The 18,890-nt window shown below is 51.8% G+C and overlaps 1 pseudogene; it reads right to left on the bottom strand.

Annotated features, from left to right (window-relative positions):
• Positions 1 to 7,435: 7,435 nt before the first annotated feature.
• Positions 7,436 to 8,419, bottom strand: LOC147412978 (olfactory receptor 14J1-like; annotated as a pseudogene).
• Positions 8,420 to 18,890: the final 10,471 nt, after the last annotated feature.

Raw genomic sequence — 18,890 nt, 5'->3', positions numbered from 1 at the left:
ACTGCCCATGGCTCTTCACAAGTGATTTCCCGTTCTCTCAGCAACCTCCTGGGATTTGGGCATTTCACCCAGGAGCACTCTCTTTGCTCAGGAATGTCTGAAGCCACTCCACTTCTCCAAAGGCAGGAACCCAGCCTGTCTGACCCAGAGGCCTTTGGACATGTGGCTGGCACGATGGTACAGCTGGTCTGCTGTGCTGTATCTCTGTAATAAAAGGGCATTTCCTCAGTGCTCCTGTCTGGAGGTTGGAGGTCTTCTTCCAAAGCTGCAATTAGGAACAGGCTGAAGAAATACCCGGCATGAGGCTGTGCTGCTGTGCTTGGGTTCTCCATGGGCTCAGGGGAGGAGTGTACGGGGTGATGTGTCAGGAAAGGGCCAGTGCTGAGAGTTCACCTGTGGGTGTCCAGTGACCCTGAAGATGGTCCATGATCCATAGGGATCTGCCTGGGACTGCCTTCCCATGGCTTACGGGCCCTTGAATCCCCTCAGCCCACAAAGCAGCACCACAAACTTGGGGCCATGTGGGGAGCATGTGGAGGGCGCGGGAGAACCAGCCAGGCCAGCAGGGACACAGTTCTCTGTGGAAAGGCTCTCTGGGGGCAGTGACAAGAGCCTGGACAAGAGAAATGAGCAACTTATGAGGACAATAAATGCCTTAATAAATGTTTAGGACGGCAATAAAGAAATATCCATCTTCCCCTGTAACTTCACTACCACTATTCTGCCTGTCCAACGGTGTATTTACTTTCTTTAATCTTTCAGATATTTGCACCTGCCCAGGATCCAATGGCCATTTCTGAAGTCACCTTTTCAGGTGCCGACTGGCCAGACAAAGGCCCTTCCCATTATTCTCCAGCTTCCTCCTCCCTTAATCTTTGCTCATTCAGATGCCTCTCACCTATGTTGCTGTTTGAGCTTCAGGGAGTAAAATCTTACATGTCTTTCAACAGTCTAATTGTCTATTTAGACAACACTTTCATTGTGTTTATAGCTCTCATTTTGTATCTACCTGCCTCAAATATTTCTCCTCAGATTATCGCTTGTACAAAGTTCAACCTCATCAGAGACAGCTTGGACAGAACATGTGCTTGGGAGTGTGTTTTATTGTTCATGAAACTTCATCATGCCTCACTGTTCTCTGTTTGCACATCAGGAAAGTTCTTCTGTGCCCGTGTGCAGCCAGGTCTGTCAGGAGAGCAGGCGGGAGATGATGCAATGGAGCTGTAACATCCAGCTGCAGACTGCAGGGGAGAAGGCTGATGTCACAAAAAGTGATGCAGGTTCCAGGGGACAATGAGGAAAACGGTGGGGTTGGGGAGGTGAGGAGTAAGGTTGTCCATACAGTGTCAGACCTCAAACAAATGCCTTTCTGACCAGTCCAGAACTCCTGAGGAGACCCTCGGGATCGTTAGCACTTGGAGAATGCTGCTCTAACCCCTTCTCTGAAAGAAAAGGCAGAAGGTGTAACCCTTAAAAAAAAAAAATTATTAGATGCACTTTGAAAACTTCCTCCTGAACTACACTATGAAATAGCTCCAGTTATCTGTGCAAGTTTTGAAGACTTGAAGAAAATGACAAGGTAAACAGCTCATTAGGGCATTTGGGGCTCATTCCATGACCCTCAGGTACTGAGAGAAGTCTGAAGAAACCTCTCCAGAAGTCAAAGTCAGAAGCAAAGCCCAGAAGTCCCTTGAAGCCCTGACTGGCCCCCCCTGAGGGCCCTTACTGACAAAGCCTCCCCAGGGCCTCCTTAGAGCAGATCACTGGAGGCCATGCTTGCAGGCAGGCCAAGGCCCTGTGCAGGGGGCTGGAATGCTGAGAAAACCCTTTGCTTTGCTTTAGGAAGCAGAAAGGCCAAGCCCTGACCCTCAGGCCCTGCCAAGGCCCATCCTGACACCCTCCAAGTTCCATCTCACCAGCCTCGCTGGCAGAGGCAACTGCTCTAGCCAAGAGGACCAAGACCTCAGGCCTCTTGGACCTTTCAGCCTTGCTACAGCCCTTGGCCATCTCTCCTGCAGGCTGTCCTGCCCTGCCCCAAGCCTGCCCCTCTTTCCCTTCAGGCCATTGACACCCTGCTTGCTTTCCCACCCAGCTCTCACCCCACCATTTCTACACCTTCCCTCATGTCTCTCCACTCTCGCTGGCCATTCCATGAAACACAAAGCCATAGGCTGATCCAGACCCCCTCTCGGTGACCTCTTGCACCACAAGGCTACCCTTGCAGTGACATCTCTTTTGCGTTCACCTCCAGTCTGAACCTTCCAAGCCGCACTTGGTGGAGCTTTCCTTCTCTTCCCACTACCAAGAAAATCTCCGTCAGCTCTGAAACCACCCTTCAAGCAGGTGCACGCTGCTCTTGTGCCCTGAGCCTCCACTTCAGCAGGCTAAAGAAGCCCAGAACCTTCATCCTTCCTGCACAGGCTCCAAACTCCAGCCTGGCAGATCTCCTCGGCAGTCCTTCATTTCCTCCCCATTCCCCCAGACAACGGAGCTCCAAAGCCAGACTCTGGTCATCTACATGTGGCCACACCAGTGCTGAGTCGAGGGGGATGAGAGGTCCCTTGTCTGGGTGGCCACACACCCCCTAATGCAGCCCCGTCTCTGCAGCCCCATCTGCAGCTGGCCTTCCACACGGTGAGCGTGTACCACCGGCTCCTCTGGCATCCCTCGTAGTGCCCAGGCCCTTCTCCTCAGGGTCACTCCTGAGCTGCTCAGCTCCCAGCCTGCCCTCAGCTATGGTTTCACTCTGCCCCCGTAAAGGACTCACCACTTCTCCTCACAAAGCTTCCTGGGGTTTCTAGTGCCAAATCCCAGAGATTTCCAAGGTCCCCCAGCAGGGAAGCACCATTGGACCAGCTCTTCATCTGCACCCGCAGATGGCTCACCCTGACCTGTGGTGCCTCTGACAAGACAACAGCATGAGGAATTGCAGGGCACTACAGATCATAACAGAAGGCACTTGTTCAGTGATAGTGCTGACCAAGGGACACATTCCCATGGTGTTCAGCTCTGAAACACCAAAGGAAGGTCCAAAGCAAGGCAGAGTAGGACTAGGGAGGGAAGGGTGAACAGAGATGGGCAGTTTGCATGGGAGGGTACAAGGATGGTCAAAGGGAAGAAATTGTGACCAGGAAGTGAGGGAAAAAGAAAAGAAAAGGTGATGTCGTGGAGCTGATGAGGGCTGTTTGGGGGTACCTGCCAGGCAGCCCTGCATCTCTGCAACAATGCCTGGAGTGGGACAAGAAAGCCACAGGTCATCTGACCAAACTTTCTCTTTGACGTCAATGGTCAGCTGGCATCTGCATGATTTCCCTCCATCAGGAAGGCAAGATCTGTGTTGGATGGAAACACAGAATCATTCCTGCTGGAAGGGACCTCAGGAGGTCTCTAGGCCAACCTGCTGCTCACAGCAGGGTCAGCTATGGGGTCAGAGCAGGTTGCTCAGGGCTTCATTCATTTGGGGCTTGAAAATCTCCAAGGACAGAGACAACACCAGTTCTCTGGGAGATCTGCTGCGGTGCTTGAGTGTCTTGGTGAGCAGAGTATTTCCTCCCTTCTTTCAGGTGATGCCCGTTGGCCCTCATCCTCCCATCATGCACAACAGAGTAGAGCCTCACTGCATTTTCTTGCTGATATCCAAGAAGATCTGGGAAGGCTGTGAGGGCTCCCCAAAGCCTTGTCCTCTCCTGGCTTTGCACCTTGGCAGCAAAGGTGGCCAAGAGCATCCTGGGTAGCAGTAGGAAGAGCACTGCCAGAGGGTTGGTGGAAGTGATCCTTCCTCTCAGCACTGCTACACTTTCTCTTGCTCACCTCCCTCATGGTTTTTGTACCCTACTACCTTCACCCACACTTCAACCAAAGCTGCCCTCCACAGCAGAAGAGCTGTGACAACCCCTATCCATGCCCTCTTCCTGAAGGGCTCTACCAGGTTCTTAGGGAAGGGGATTCTCACCATCAATGTGCTTTTGCTGGCCTGTTAGAGACACTGGCAGAGGTGAGCCTAAAATCACGTATCCCAGCCAGGAGTCAAGGGCTGATCTATCAGCTACTGCAGAAAGAATCACAGAATCAGAGAACAGTGGGGGTTGGAAGGGATCATGTACTCCAACCCCCCCGTTAAAGCTGATTTGCCGAAAGCAGGTCGTGGAGGATCATGTCCAGGCAGGTTTGAATATCTCCAGGGAAGGAGATTCCCTGTTCCAATGCTCTGTCACTTTTACTGTAGAGAAGTTTTTCCTCCTGGTGAGGTGGAACTTCCTGTGCTCCAGTTTGTGCCCGTTGCCCCTTGTCCTGTCACTGAGCACCTCTGAAAAGAGCCTGGCCCCGTCCCCTTGACATCCACCCTTTAGACATCCATAAGTGATGGTAAGGTCCCTTCTCAGTCTTCTCCAGGCTAAAGAGCCCCAGGTCTCTCAGCCTTTCCATATAGGGGAAATGCTCCGGCCCCCTCATCATCTTAGTAACATCCATTGGACTTTCTCCCACAGTTCCCTGTCCCTCTTGAACTGGAGGGTCCAGAACTGGACACAGCACTCCAGATGTGGCTTCACCAGGGCAGTCTAGAGCAGGAGAATAACCTTCCTCGAACTCCTTGCCACACTCTTTGTGATACACCCCACGATACCTCTGGCCTTCTTGGCCACAAGCACACATCGCTGGCTCATGGTCCACTTGTTGTCTACCAGAGCTTCCAGGTCCTTCTCTGCAGAGCTGCTCTCCAGTGGGTCCACCCCCAGCCTGGACTGGTGCAGGGGGATATTCCTCCCCAGGTGCAGGACCCTACACTTGCCCTTGTTGAACCTCATGAGGTTCCCCCCCTTCCCAGCTCTCCAGCCTGTCCAGGTCTTGCTGGATGGCAGCACAGTCTTCTGGCATGTCAGCCCCTCCTTCCAGTTTAGTATCATCACCAAACTGGCTGAGGGTGTGCTCTGTCCCTTCATCCAGGTTACTTACGAATATGATACACAGGATGGGACCCAGTACTGACCCCTGGGGAACACCACCAGTCACAGGCCTCCAGCTGGACTCAGCACCACTGAGCACACCCCTCTGAGCTCTCTCCTTCAGCCAGTTGTCCATCCACCTCACTCTCCACTCGTCTAGCCCACACTTCCTAAGCTTCCCTGTGAGGATGTGGTGGGAGACAGTGACAAAAGCCTTGCTGAAGTCAAGGTCACCAACATCCTCTGCTTTCCCCTCATCCACCCAGCCAGTCATGCTGTCACAGAAGGCTCTCAGGTGGGTCAGGCATGATTTCCCCTTGGTGAATCCATGCTGACTACTCCTGACAATCCTCTTTTCCTCCCCCTGTTTAGAGGTGACACCCAGAATCAACTGTTCCATCACCTTTCCAGGGATGGAGGGGAGGCTGACTGCTCTGTAGTTCCCCACATCCTCCTTCTTGCCCTTTTTGAAGACTGCAGTGACATTGGCTTTCCTCCAGTCCTCAGGCTCCTCTCCTGTTTGCCGTGACCTGCCGAAGATGATGGAGAGTAGCTTAGCAGTAGCATCTGCCAGCTCCCTCAGCACATCTGAGCTGGTCTCGTGCACTCATCTTACCCACAGGGCTGCTCAGAGACACGAGTCCTTCCCTCGCACACACACAGGCAGTGCAGGGCAGGAGTTGTCGTGCCTCTCTGGCCTCCTGCTGCCATTCCCAGAGGCTGGCAGGCACCTCAACCCTGCAGTGTGTCACGTTGCCCTGCACTCATCTGAGATGTCCCATGGCAAGAGAAATGGATGCAGGGACGTTTGGGTTCAAGGAAGCCCACCCCAGTGCTGCATTCCGGTGGTTTCCCAGGGGACGTTACCATCAATGTGAAGTGACCCTGAGACACTGCCTGTCCCTCTGCCCTTCATGGCATCCCCAGGAACAGCTGATGGCGTTTGTACTCCTTCAGGCTCATCTCTCCTCGTGGATGTGATGTGCATTCTTACATCTCATCTGAACAATGAGAACATGGACGTCTGACCTGGTCATTCAGTGTCCCTCTGTGCCGGGACAAGAACCTCTCTGAGCTGGGGTGAGAGGGCAGTGCTGGAAATGGTGGTTGTGATGGGGCTCCTCCATGACGATTGCGCCAGGGCACGAGGTTTAACCCAGGCTGGCAACTAAGCACCACACAGCTGCTCCCTCCCTCGCTACCCCTGCAGCGGGATGGGGGAGGGAATCGGAAGGGTAAAAGTAGGAAAACTCATGGGTTGAGATAAAAGTGGTTTAATAGGTAAAGCAAAAGCAGCGCACCCAAGCCAAGCAAAAGAAGGAATTCAGGCCCTGCTTCCCACCAGCAGGCAGGTGCTCAGCCATCCCCAGGAAAGCAGGGCTCCATCGTGCATGATGGTTACTTGGGAAGACAAACGACATCACTCCGAATGTCCCCCTCTTCCTTCTTCTTCCCCCGGGTTTTATTGCTGAGCATGACATCCCATGGTATGGAATATCCCTTTGGTCAGGTGGGGTCAGCTGTCCCGGCTGTTTCCCCTCCCAACCCCTTGTGCACCCCCAGCCTACTCGCTGGTGGGGTGGGGTAAGGAGCAGAAAAGGTCTTGACTCTGTGCAAGCACTGCTCAGCAATAAAGAGATCATCCCTGTATTACCAACACTGTTTCCAGCACAAATCCAAAACACAGCTCCCTACCAGCTATGATGAGGACAATTAACCCTATCCCAGCCCAAACCAGCACAGGCAGCTTCCCCAGGGTGTCCAGTGAGCCCAGGCACAGACAAGACCCTGCTCTGCTGGTCCTTCAGGTCTCTCCCAGGAGGCCCGGCTGTGCGACAACACTGCTGTTTTCCCCACACCCCACACCCTGCACACTCACACTCTTCCTCTGTTCACCGGCGTTGTCATCTGTGGGACAGTTTCTTGGGCATGTTCTTGAGAGCAACTTTGGAGGAAGACCTAAGCTTTCAGGCAGTGCCCTGAGGAGATCCCCTTTCCTGATGGAAGCGCTCTTACGGAGGGCAGCTCTGTTAGAGAAGTGCCCATTGCCTGTCCCTGCCTGCGGTCACAGGACTACCACGCAGCAGGACTGTGACCAAGCTGCCAGAGCAATCGGGCCTTACAGCAACCCAAGGGCTCAGAGGGAGAGAGTGGAAGTGGAAAGAGAAGAGCTCTGGAAGGCCAAGTGCTCCTGGCAGCGCTGCCATGCTGGGAACTCTCTTCCCCTCCACCTCTGCACACAGGAATTCTCCCAGCAGCTCCAAATCGGAGCAAGGATCTCAGGAAAAATGTCTCCGCAGGACATCTTGGTTGTGTGTTTTGTTTAAACACACAAGGAGCACAGCTCCTCCTCTACACATCCTCTCCATCTGGAAAGAAAATCAGGCAGTGAATTAGAAGGGGGGTACAACATCATGGCTGGTAAAACGCCACCATCAGCACCAGAAAATACAGATGAGAGGTTAGGCCTCTACAGAGGTACATGACAACTGCTATGCAGAGGAAGATGGGCAGTTTCCTGCTTCCTAATAACAGCCAGTCATGATTTTCGACACAGCATCCCTGAGCTCCTGGTTCCTCATGCTGTAGATGAGAGGGTTCACTGCTGGAGGCACCACCGAGTACAGAACTGTTATCAGCAGGTCCAGAGACGGAGAGGAGGTGGAGGGGAGCTTCAGGTAGGCAAACATGGCAGTGCTGATAAAGAGGGAGACCACGGCCAGGTGAGGGAGGCAGGTGGAAAAGGCTTTGTGGCGTCCCTGCTCCAAGGGGATCCTCAGCACGGCCCTGAAGATCTGCACGTAGGACACCACAATGAACACAAAACACCCAAAAGCTAAACAGGCAGTGACCACAAGAAACCCAGCCTCCCTGAGGAAGCCTGAGTATGAGCAGGAGAGCTTGAGGATCTGGGGAACTTCACAGAAGAACTGGTCTAGGGCATTTCCCTGGCAGAGGGGCAGAGAAAATGTACTGGAAGTGTGCAGGAGAGCAGTGAGAAAGCCACTGCCCCAGGCAGCTGCTGCCATGTGGACACAAGCTCTGCTGCCCAGGAGGGTCCCGTAGTGCAGGGGTTTGCAGATGGCAACGTAGCGGTCGTAGGCCATGACTGTGAGAAGAAAATACTCTGCTGCTATAAAAAAGAGAAATAGAAAAACCTGTGCAACACATCCCATGTAGGAGATGGCCCTGGTGTTCCAGAGGGAATTGGCCATGGCTTTAGGGAGAGTGGTGGAGAGGGAGCCCAGGTCAAGGAGGGAGAGGTTGAGGAGGAAGAAGTACATGGGGGTGTGCAGGCGGTGGTCGCAGGCTATGGCGGTGATGATGAGTCCATTGCCCAGGAGGGCAGCCAGGTAGATGCTCAGGAAGAGCCCGAAGGTCAAGAGCTGCAGCTCCCGTGTGTCTGCAAATGCCATGAGGAGGAACTGGGTGATGGAGCTGCTGTTGGACATTTGCTGCTCTCAGGTGTGGGGGACTGTTCTAGGAGGGAAACACAATAAGTTAGGGGAGACTTTCTAAAACATGAAAGCCAGTTCCCATACCCCCTCTCCCATCTACACACACACACAGACACTTTTCTAGAAGCTCTTCCTTCAGCTCTGTGGCTGGAGCTCTCGTTGGTGTCTCATGAGAAGCAGGACCTGTGCCTGCTGGCAGCCAAGGAGTCAGCCCTGCTCTGCAGCAGGGGGTTCACTGGAACGGAGCGGGCAGAGACCAGTCCTGGGGTTCGACTTCGTCAGCTGAAACCACTCCTAATGCAAAAGGGCTGGTCAGCACCTGCACTCCCCGTGCCAAGGAACCAGGAGGGCAGAAGGCAGTGGGAGAGGTTTGGGGAGGTGTTACAGCTCTCCCATTTCCCCTGGCAGTTTTCCTGGATCTCAGAAACCCTCAGCACTCCTGCTGCACTGGAAGGGAACGGCAGAGCCCTGTGAGGCAGGAGGATTGCCTGTGCTTAGTGCAGAGGGAGGGGAGCTGGTCTGTGACTCCGTCTTGTGCCCAGCTGCCCTGGGCTTGCACCTTTCTCAGGTGCAGGAGGATCACAATCCCGTGTTACCCTGAAAAGCAACTCGACCCTGCTGGGAGCAGAGGGATCCAGTGCACACCACTCAATGTCCCACCCTTTCTCAAGGTCCCAGCACCCCACTTCTATCCAAGGACACTCTTGCCTCATTTCACCAACCCAACAGTATTTCCACAGCTCTGAAGTCTTTCCGTTCTCCACATGGCATTCAGATAAAACAGAGTTTCTACGGGACAGGTTTGCATCCTGGAGGGCAGCTCAAAGCTGGGAAGGGCACCTCAAGGAGACAACCAAGTGCCCTAGAGACGGCATCTCAAAAAGGAAGAGTCAGCTCCTACTCTGGCTCCACGGACTGCATGGACCAGACCCTAGGAGGTGACAGGACAGCTGGGACACTCGTTCCCACGGACACACCTGCATGGGAGCACACCCAAGATCAGTGTGTGACTCTGCAGATGAAGCTCCCATCCCCACAGAGACTGACAGCAAGAACAAGAGGACAATGCAAATAAGAGAGAGAAGGGAAAATGCAGGGAGGGTCCAGCTGAGAGAGGCCAGGGCAGAGGCACCCGCGCACTCAGGGCAGCGTCCCCCTGCCCCAGCTGGGCACGCCACCTCCCAGACCCCAACATGGCCGGGCAGCTGCTCTCAGCCCCTGTGCTCTGCAGAGGGCACTGGGCACGGGGCTGGAGAGCTGCAGCACGGCTCTGCTGGAGCTCTGGCTGCAGAGGAGCTGCTTCATGGCTTGGACCCCCGGAGCCCTGAGGGCAGAGGCTTTGGTGGGTGGGAGGGGAGGCAAGGGGGCTGGCTGAGAGGAAGGGCTCTGCATGGGAGGGGAGGATCAGGAGGTTTCTGAATTCTCCCTCCCACAACATTCCTGGTTTTAGTTTTCTCTCATTCCCAGATCATATCCCTGCTGCCTGGAGCGTTTTCTTCTGGGAGGTGTTTCCCTGTGCCATGCCTTTTCCCTGTGAGTGCTCACAGAGCCCATCCCAACCGCTGTGCACTCACCTTGGCCCTACAGACACTGCTTGCAGGTCACTGGCTGGATGCATGTTCCTGTTTGCAGGTGGAAAAGGGCAGGTCAGACCAACACTGCTGGGTCCAGCAAAGGTGATGCTGGTGCTGTCCGTAGGCAGAGGAGTGGCTGGAGGCACTTTCGGAGGCTGCTGTCAGACCTACTGGGGACTCTCACTTACAGCTCAGCAGGCTGAGTGACTTGTTCAAGCACGAGAGCTCCTTTGCCTTTTCTCCCCCCAAATCCCCAACAGTAAGAAACTGAGAACACAGGCTCAGGAGAGCCCCTTACCTTTGTAGTGATCCCTGCCTTGCCCTTGAAAAGTGCCCTCAGAAATGTCCTGGGGGGGGATGAGGAGCTGTGAGGAGATCTGAGCCACACAGCACCCTCGTGAAACCAGAAGGACCCTCTCCTGCCACCACCTGCTGCTTCCACCCACAGCTTCTCCCTGCGCTGCTGTTGGGAGCTCCCTGGGCAGGCTGAGTGCTGACCCTGGCAGGAGACAAAGTCCCTGGAATGGCACAGAGTCTGCTGGGATGCAGGGACCCTGCTCAGAATGAGAGCCCTGGGCACCCTGGCTGCACACCCGGCTTCACACTCTGCAGCCAACATGCCCTGTCCCTCTGACAGTGCAGCAGGGAAGCTGCAGGCTGTGGGGTGGGCCAGCTTCAGGAGATCGTTCCAGGCACTTGCACAGTCCTTCAGCCACAGACTTACCAGGTCAAGGGCTCTGAAGATTTTTCTCCAAGCGAGCTCTCCTCTCTCCTCCCACCCCACACTGCCTTTAACCTCTTTCTGCCTGGCTCCTCTCCCCTCCCTGCCTGCAGGCAGCACCCCCAGCCCTGCTCCTGGGCAGAGCTGTCTCTCTGCAGCGCTGCCCGCTTGCCAGCAGCTCCCTCCATCCCAGGAGCCCAGCCCAGCTCAGCAGCAGGGGAGCAGCCCAAGGCAGCCCTTTCTCTGCCCCCTCTGGCTCCCTCCAGCTGTCCCTGGGGCTCCAGGAGAACCTGCTCTCAAACAGGCTGAAGTCATCCTGAGGTTTTTCTTTCTCAGCTGGAGAGAGAAAAGATTTCAGAGACAAAGTTACATCTAAAAATCACCTTTTTTTATCTTATTATCAGACAGGACACAGAGGCAGTGACAGGCAGGGACCTCCTTTACCCCTGATGAGGGAAGAGATTCAGCTGAATCAATGGAGACATCTCACCCTGCATTTCTATTCCTGGCATTTGAAGGAGACTCAGTTCCCTCCCATGCCTGCCACAGACCCACAGGAGGTGGGATTCCTCTGGCCTCTCCTCAGCTCTGCATAAAATAAGCACCTGCATTTGAGAAGTCATTTCTCAGCTTCCCCGGGAATACATGGAGGTGAAAGGCAGGAGGGAGGTGTTCAGATGCAAACCCCTGGCCACATCTGAGTTGCCAGAGGAGATGCAAGAGGCACACAGGTAACTGCAGGCTCTGATGGAGAAGTTTATAGAGACAGGACAACATCTCAAGGATCATGTATGAGCGTGATGGAAATTCCTTTGGCCCAGGGAAATGACAGCCCTATAAAGGCCAAAATAATCTTTTCCTGCTCATCACGCTCATGGCCGGTTATAGAGGTGATCCTATGGACTATTTCGGTCATCTGCCATAGGGACAGCGAGGTCTCTCTCTTTTCACCAGCTGGATTTACTAGATCACCAGTGACTACAATGGCATTTGTCCCATGTTCATCCCCACGTTGCCTGACAGAATTCAGGGCAGCTACTGCATTTAATGCTCAAGCCCAGGCCCCCAGAGCTACATGAGGTAGCGAGGCTGGCAGGGACAGTACAGGACCTACAGGAAAGCAATTCCCATTATGGCAGGTCTGTCACAGAGGCCCCAGACAGCATCGACGAGAGCTTGACTTGGTGCCCGTGTGACATTGACTGATACGATCGATCAGTCCTCAGATGCCAGGAGAGTGACAGGGTCTATCCCTTCTCTGCCCAACAGGGTCAGGCATTGCATGAGCACAAAGCAGATCACACAGGGATCTTTACCGGCTCCTTGAGGATAAAATCCATGCAAAGACCAAGAATTTTAACCGTGTGCCTGGATACTGTGTCTTCCAGGACAGCGTCCTCCAAGCACAGGAAGGGTCCATATCATAACCCAACTGGAACTCAAAAAGGAATTCAAGGGCACTAAAATGAATTTTTGGTCCTTCAGGGACTGTTAAAGAAGAAAAAGCGATAATATAGGACCTCTGCTGAATTTAGTGAGAGCAGGTGTGGATAGATCTGAGATAGTCTGTGACCCCTTTGCCTCAGTTGCCACCAGTAAGGTCTCCAAGGCCTTTGAGCTTTGAGGCAGCCTTTGAAGGAGAGCAACCTGGGATGGATGGGGGTCAAGGCAGGGGTTACTTGAGCAAACTGCACTCTTCCCAGGCCACGGGACTGGAGAGGCTGCATCCAAGGGTGCTGAACCAGGAGGCACTGCTGTGGCCCAAATACACATGGCCAGGAGGAGCCCCCATGGCTTGTCACAGCCCTGTGACATTTCTGCACTAAACAAGGCGTGGTGGGACAGCTTGCTGAGCACTGGTGCTGCGCTGGAAGGATACAGGCTGTGCCAGAGGCAGTGGCAAGGAGGATGAGGGTGGGGGGATGCCCCCAGTGTGAAGGAGCAGCTCAGATACATGAAGCTCCTCAACAAGACGGGCAACAGGTTGCGATAGCTTGTGTGAGTGAGGGTTAGAGGAGAAGACAGTGAGGGTGACACTGTCTTGGCAGTTATGAACTACTTGATGAGGGCGGGTAGGCAGAAAAGGTCTGGGAGGGTCCAGGTTGATGAGCAGGTTCCTGTTGGGAACGGGAAGGGCCCTGGCAGCCCCTGGCCATACAAAGCCACCCAGTGCCAACAGTGTGGAGGCTGCTGGGATGACTTCTGAGCAGAGATGCTACAAGGGCCACCAAGGGGGATGCTCCCCTGGACCTGGTCCTGGCAAACAAGGAAGAGCTGCTCAGGGACGCTATAATCCGTGTCAGCCTTGGCTGTTGTGACCAGGAAATAGGGGTGTCCCAGGCAGGAGAGGGGCGCGAGGAAGGCCAGCAGCAGAACACAGACCTGGGACTGCAGAGGAGAAGACTTTGATGTCCTCAGGAGACTGACACAAGTGGGGCCATGGGAAGCAGCTCTGAAGGGTGAAGGTGCTCAGGCAACCTGCTAGGCCTTACAGGACAGCCTCCTCCAAGCAGGACGAGGAATCGGCCGGTGAGCAGACTGGACATGAAAGAAGATGCCAACTGGAACCTGGGAGCAGGGAGCAGCTTCATTCGAAATGGGAAAAGGATGGCTGGGTAGCGGTAACTACAGAGGAACAGGTAGTTGAAGCTAAGTCTCTACCCAAAGAAACGTCAGCCCAGCCGGAGGAAATAAGAGCTCTGCTGAGAGCCCCAGAGCCAGGGAAAGATAAAAGGGTAACGATCCGGACAGACTTCAAGTGTGCTTTTGGAGTTGCAGAGGCCCGTGGAGCTATTTGGAAGGAAAGAGGACTTTCATCTGCAGAAGGAAAACATATTAAACCTGCAGATGTTATTTTGAGATTGTTAGATGCTGTGCCCTCACCAACTGCAGTAGCTATTATGCACTGCAGAGGACATCGGAAAGGGAATACTGCCCAAGAACTGGGAAATAAATTGGCAGACCGAGGGGCAAAGGAGGCTGCAGAACCAAGCGAAGTATTAAATGTAATTCCTGAAAGAACTTTGCCACTACCAGAACAGGTAAAGGATGACGACAAGGTTCCAAAATTAAGAAAAGATTTAGATGCACAAACAAAACTATAAGGGTGGGTTAAAACTCAAGATGGGAGAATAGTAGTTCCCTTTCATATTCTATGGCATTTGGTAAAGTCAGAACATGGTCAAACTCTTTGGGGAACAGAGGCACTCTACACCTTTTTATCTCGACAATTTGTGGCCAGAAAGACGTTACAGAAATCAAGTCATTTACCGAGAGGTGTGAGCTCTGTTTAAGACATAAGCCAAAGACAGAGACTAGAGTTAAATTTGGGAACACAGGAAAAGGGAACGTACCAGGCTCAGGGTGGCAAATAGATTTTTCAGAACTCCCTAGAAAAGGAGGGTCCAGATACCTCTTAGTACCAACTGACACCTTTTCAGGATGGCCTGAAGCCTTTCCATGGAGAACTAACAAGGGCAGGGAAGTAACTAAGAACTTCCTAAGAGAAATTATTCCAAGATTGAGGGTACCTGAGACAATGTCCTCGAATCGAGGACCTCATTTTGTATGTCAAGTAGTTCAACAGGCTAGTAAATATTTGGGAATAATGTGGGAACTCCACACGGCATCCCGACCCCAAGCTAGTGGACAGGTAGAAAAGATGAATCGCCTCATTAAGACACAATTGAGTAAAATCTGCCAAGCAAACTTTCTAAGGTGGGACTAACCTTTACTTTTAACAATAACAAGATGAAGAACAAAACCCAGAATCAAATAAAAGGTTAGCCCTTTTGAAATAATGTATGGCAGGTCATTTCCAACTCACTCTAAAGGTGAGAATATTCAACGAGTAGGAGAGGCTCAGATTAATCAGTATGTCATATCTTTGGGATTGGTATTGAAAGGTATTAATAAATTGGTGCTATCTAGTCATCCCGCAGGACTGGATGCGCCTGTTCACTCCTACAAACCAGGAGGGTGGGTGTATGTCAAGAGCATTTCTGGATCTGCCTTGGATGAGAAGTGGGTGGGACCATTTCAAGCGCTGCTAACTGCCTACACTGCTGTGAAGGTCCAGGAATTCACCGCGTGTCTCTTCAACACCTCCAGGGATGGTGACTCCACCCCCCTCCCTGGGCTGGCTGTTCCAGTGCCTGACAACCCTTTCAGTAAAGAAATTCTTCCTAATCTTCAGCCTGAACCTCCCCTGGTGCAGCTTAAGGCCATTTTCCCTTGTTCCATCGTCTGTTACTAGGCAGAACAGACCGACCCCTGCCTCGCTACCAATTTAATTGTTATATGTGGTGTAAGCTTAGAACTCTTACTCGCAGAATATGGGCCTTAGCCAAAGTAATGAAGTATGAGAATTTAGAAGATCTGTAAAAGAGTTTGCAGAGATTAAATAAAAGGGGTTGAATGAGAGGGCTAAGATTTCCTTGTATTTACCGTGTTAAGCCTGGCTGTTTTAAACTACTGTCTTTCAGAAGCATTTGATCTTATATACTCTGTCTGTAGTTTACACTGTTTGTCAGAGAATGATATTTTTACCAGTTAAGGCATGGGGAACTTGATCATGTGTTTGTGTCAAGGAACAACAGTTTGTGTGGCCTTTGGTGTCTGGAAGATACAGACATATCGACGTGTGTAAATAACAAGACCTTGGAAAAATACCCAAGTACAGTACGAGACCAGGAGACACAAAAATACTTTCAAAGGACAACTTAAGCATGTGCACCGGTTGGGGTTAAAGAAGGACAACGTGAGGAAGACTACAGAAGACCACCAGAGGGAGAAGAGTCCTCTACCATAATTAACTGTGCAGGTTCCAAAAAATTAGCGTATAATAATGGGTTCTAGGAAAATCCTGATTATTCTAATTAGTTCTGAGAGATGTAACGAATAGGCACGAGTTAAACTGTCCTTAATCTGCTTTGTGAGACCGCTTGTGGCGGAGCGATCCCCAGTGCTGACCAGTGCTGCAACAAAGAACGCTGCTTCATGACACCTGTTGTTACTGAGCGGTCATCTCGGAATGCTCACCCGGCCGCAGTTGTCCTCCCACCTCGGTGAGGAGCATTAGAAAGCTGGGGGGTTTGGAAGCTCTGACTTTTTTTTCAGTGTAACAATTCATTCCCTTAGATAAGCAATGGCAACAGCCCGGCTTCTTTGCAGTAGGAAAAGCAGCCCTGCAGTTCCTTAAGCCCCAGGGCTCTGCATCAAGCACCAACGCAGCAGCAGATCCAACCAAAACCAAAAATAGCACAAGACATTTTTCACATCCATCAGCAATTACTTCTAAAAAAAGATTTCAGTTCACTCTTCTAAAACCTGAAGCCACCTAAAGGATGTGGCCTCAAGCGGTCAGGGCAGACATGACACAGCTCTACCTGCTGCATCTCTGCAAAGGCGCTAGCCTCCAAGACCCCCCTGCTCGCCCCCAGCCTCTCCCAGTGGCATCAAACAGGTATAAAAATTAATTGTATGTATAAAAATCAATCGTATATACTCTGTTAAGATACCCTGTAGAGTCCCAAGCTACATAGACCAGAGGTGTTCGTTAACCGATGGTCTGTTCATGGTTAAGGGCAAAGATAATATGTTCTTGTTTAGGGATGTCTGCTGGGTGGGATTTATTACTCTAACTTTTTGTTAACAGTCTTTGAATCGTGACCAAAGGAGAGTTTGAGCCAAAGGCTTTGACTCAAGGACATTGGAGGGTCGCACATTTGAGTCTGGGGTCTGCGGGTGGTCGCAGCACAGCCTCTCGACTCAATTCAAGAACCTACTGCGCACAACTGGATGAAGGGAGTGAGATGATAGTGAGTTACAGGAATTAACATGTTTATGTATGAGAACCTGTTTATTATGTATTATGTATCCAGTATAACCAGTAACTGGGACACTTCTTGCTAATCTCAGCGGATCCTGGGGATCGCAGGACCTCCAGCTGGCACCGAGGTCTTCTTGGGAATAACCATCAATCCCCGGACCACACTGCTCAAGCAAGTTCCCCAGGAGCAGGTAAAGGTGTTCTGTCATTATTGGGTTGGGGGAATGGTAACTGCCTGTCTGTAAGGTGTGGTGAAACCCCACAGGACTGGGCTAAGCCTAAGGCAACTGATATTGAAAGGTGCAATCCCGTGAGGAGACAGCCTGTGGGATACCCAGGTTTTGTATGTACTTGGTAAAGGATGGGAAATAGGTGATGTCAGAAGTGATTGAAAACATGGTGTGGCAGTCACTAGAAACAGGCCTATGCTGATGGAATCTTGCCGTAAAGGTGCCTCTGATGTCAGATATGGTTGAAAATGTGGTGTGGCAGGTACTGAAAGCAGGCTTATGCTGGTGGAAGGCGACTAAAGTGCCTGCGATGTCACAGAGTTTGAAAATCTGGTGTGGCAGTCACTCGAACCAGGCTTGTGGTGCTGGAACGTGGCTGTGAAGGTGCCTGTGATGTCAGAGGTGGTTGAAACACCTGTGGGGCAGGTGCTGGAAGTAGGTGAGTGATGGGGAAAGTTGCTGAGAATATGCCAGTGATGTCAGAGGTGGTTGAAGATCTGGTGTGGAAGGCACTGGAAGCAGGTTTATGCGGCTAAAAGCCTGCTATGAAGGTGTTTGTGATGTCACAGTGGTTGAAAATCTGGTGTGGCAGGCAGTAGAACCATTCTGATCCTGGTGGAAGATGTTTGGAATGTGCCTGTGATCTCACAGGAGGTTGAAAACTCTGGTGTGGCAGGTGGTAGAACCAGTCTTATGCTGGTGGAATTTTGCCATTATGGTGCCTGTGATTTCACAGACATTCAAATTTATGGTGTGGCAGTCGCTGGAAGCAGGCTTATGGTGATGGAAGGTTGCTGAGAGTGTGCCTGTGATGTCAGAGCTGTGGCAGGTGCTGCAAGCAGGGCTCTGCTGGTGGAAGCTTGTAGAGAAGGTGCCTGTGATGTCACACACACTGAAAATGTTCCACTGTTGTGGAAAGCTACTGTAAAGTGCCTGTGATGTCACAGAGGGTTAAAATCTGGTGTGGCAGTCACTGGAATCAGACTTCTGCTGGTGGAAGTTTGCTGTGAAGGTGCCTGTGATGTCACAGTGGTTGAAACTCTTGTGTGGCAGTTGCTGGAAGCAGGGTTATGGTGGTGGAAGCTCGTGGTGATTGTGCCTGTGATGGCACAGGCAGTTTAATAATGTGGTGTGGCAGGCTCTGGACACAGGCCTGTGCTCATGGAATCTTGCCATGGCAGTGATTGTGATTGCACAGGTTGTTGGAAATCCATTGTGGAAGGCACTGGAAGCAGGCTTATGGTGGTGGAAACTCACGGTGAAGGTGCCTGTGACGTCAGAGGTGGCAGAAAATCCAGTGTGACAGTCGCTGGAAACGGGTTATCCTGGTGGAAGCTCGAAGTGAAGGTGACTTCGGTCACTGAGAAAATGTCACAATAGTGTTCAATCTGGGCATACCTCTTTCGTACACCAAGGCTCTCTGGGCCACCCCGTCACGGGGGCAGGTCCCGGTAGTAACTGGTTTTATAACTTTAAACAGGCCTCTTAATACGATTGGCTGTTGTCATGCGATTTTCCCTACTTCTATGAGAGCCAGGCTAACCACAAACAAACCTCTCTCCCAAGCACTATATCTCCTCTCGGCATCCTTAAATCTTCATGAGTACAGTCCCATGGGCTAGGTTGGACCCTCAGGACCCTGTGGCCATCTGTGTATTGACAACCCTGACATGACGTACCTCCATTCCTTCTGGTAAAGATCCATAGGGTGGATAGGGCTGAGCAATTCTTCAAACTATGATATAGATTAGTGAGACCACACAGACCTTTGGGAAGCCAAGAACAGTATTAGTATATAATTGTTGCATCGTTACCTCCAGACCCAAGACTTATCACCTACTCTAAGCGAGAAGAACAAGTGTTCAACTAAGATAAGGAAACCTCTCTTCTCCCAAAATTAACAGCAGTGTCTACATCAAAGACAAACACGAATTGCTGACTCCTGATGACTTTGCAGACGTGAGTGATGGAACATCTGGATTAAGAGATAAACCACAAGAATGGTGCTGGCTGGTGATGCTGCAAGAGCAACAAAAATATGCTGACTTGTGTTTAAGGTTTCAATAATTAGAAATACGCATTAGCAGGAGGCTTGGTGATTCATATCATACCCTTGTAGCATAAGCTATAAAAC

The sequence above is a fragment of the Leptosomus discolor genome, unplaced genomic scaffold (genome assembly GCF_034619465.1).
Source record: "Leptosomus discolor isolate bLepDis1 unplaced genomic scaffold, bLepDis1.hap2 HAP2_SCAFFOLD_35, whole genome shotgun sequence".
NCBI lineage: Eukaryota > Metazoa > Chordata > Aves > Leptosomiformes > Leptosomidae > Leptosomus > Leptosomus discolor.
This window is presented reverse-complemented; position numbering and strand designations above follow the sequence as displayed.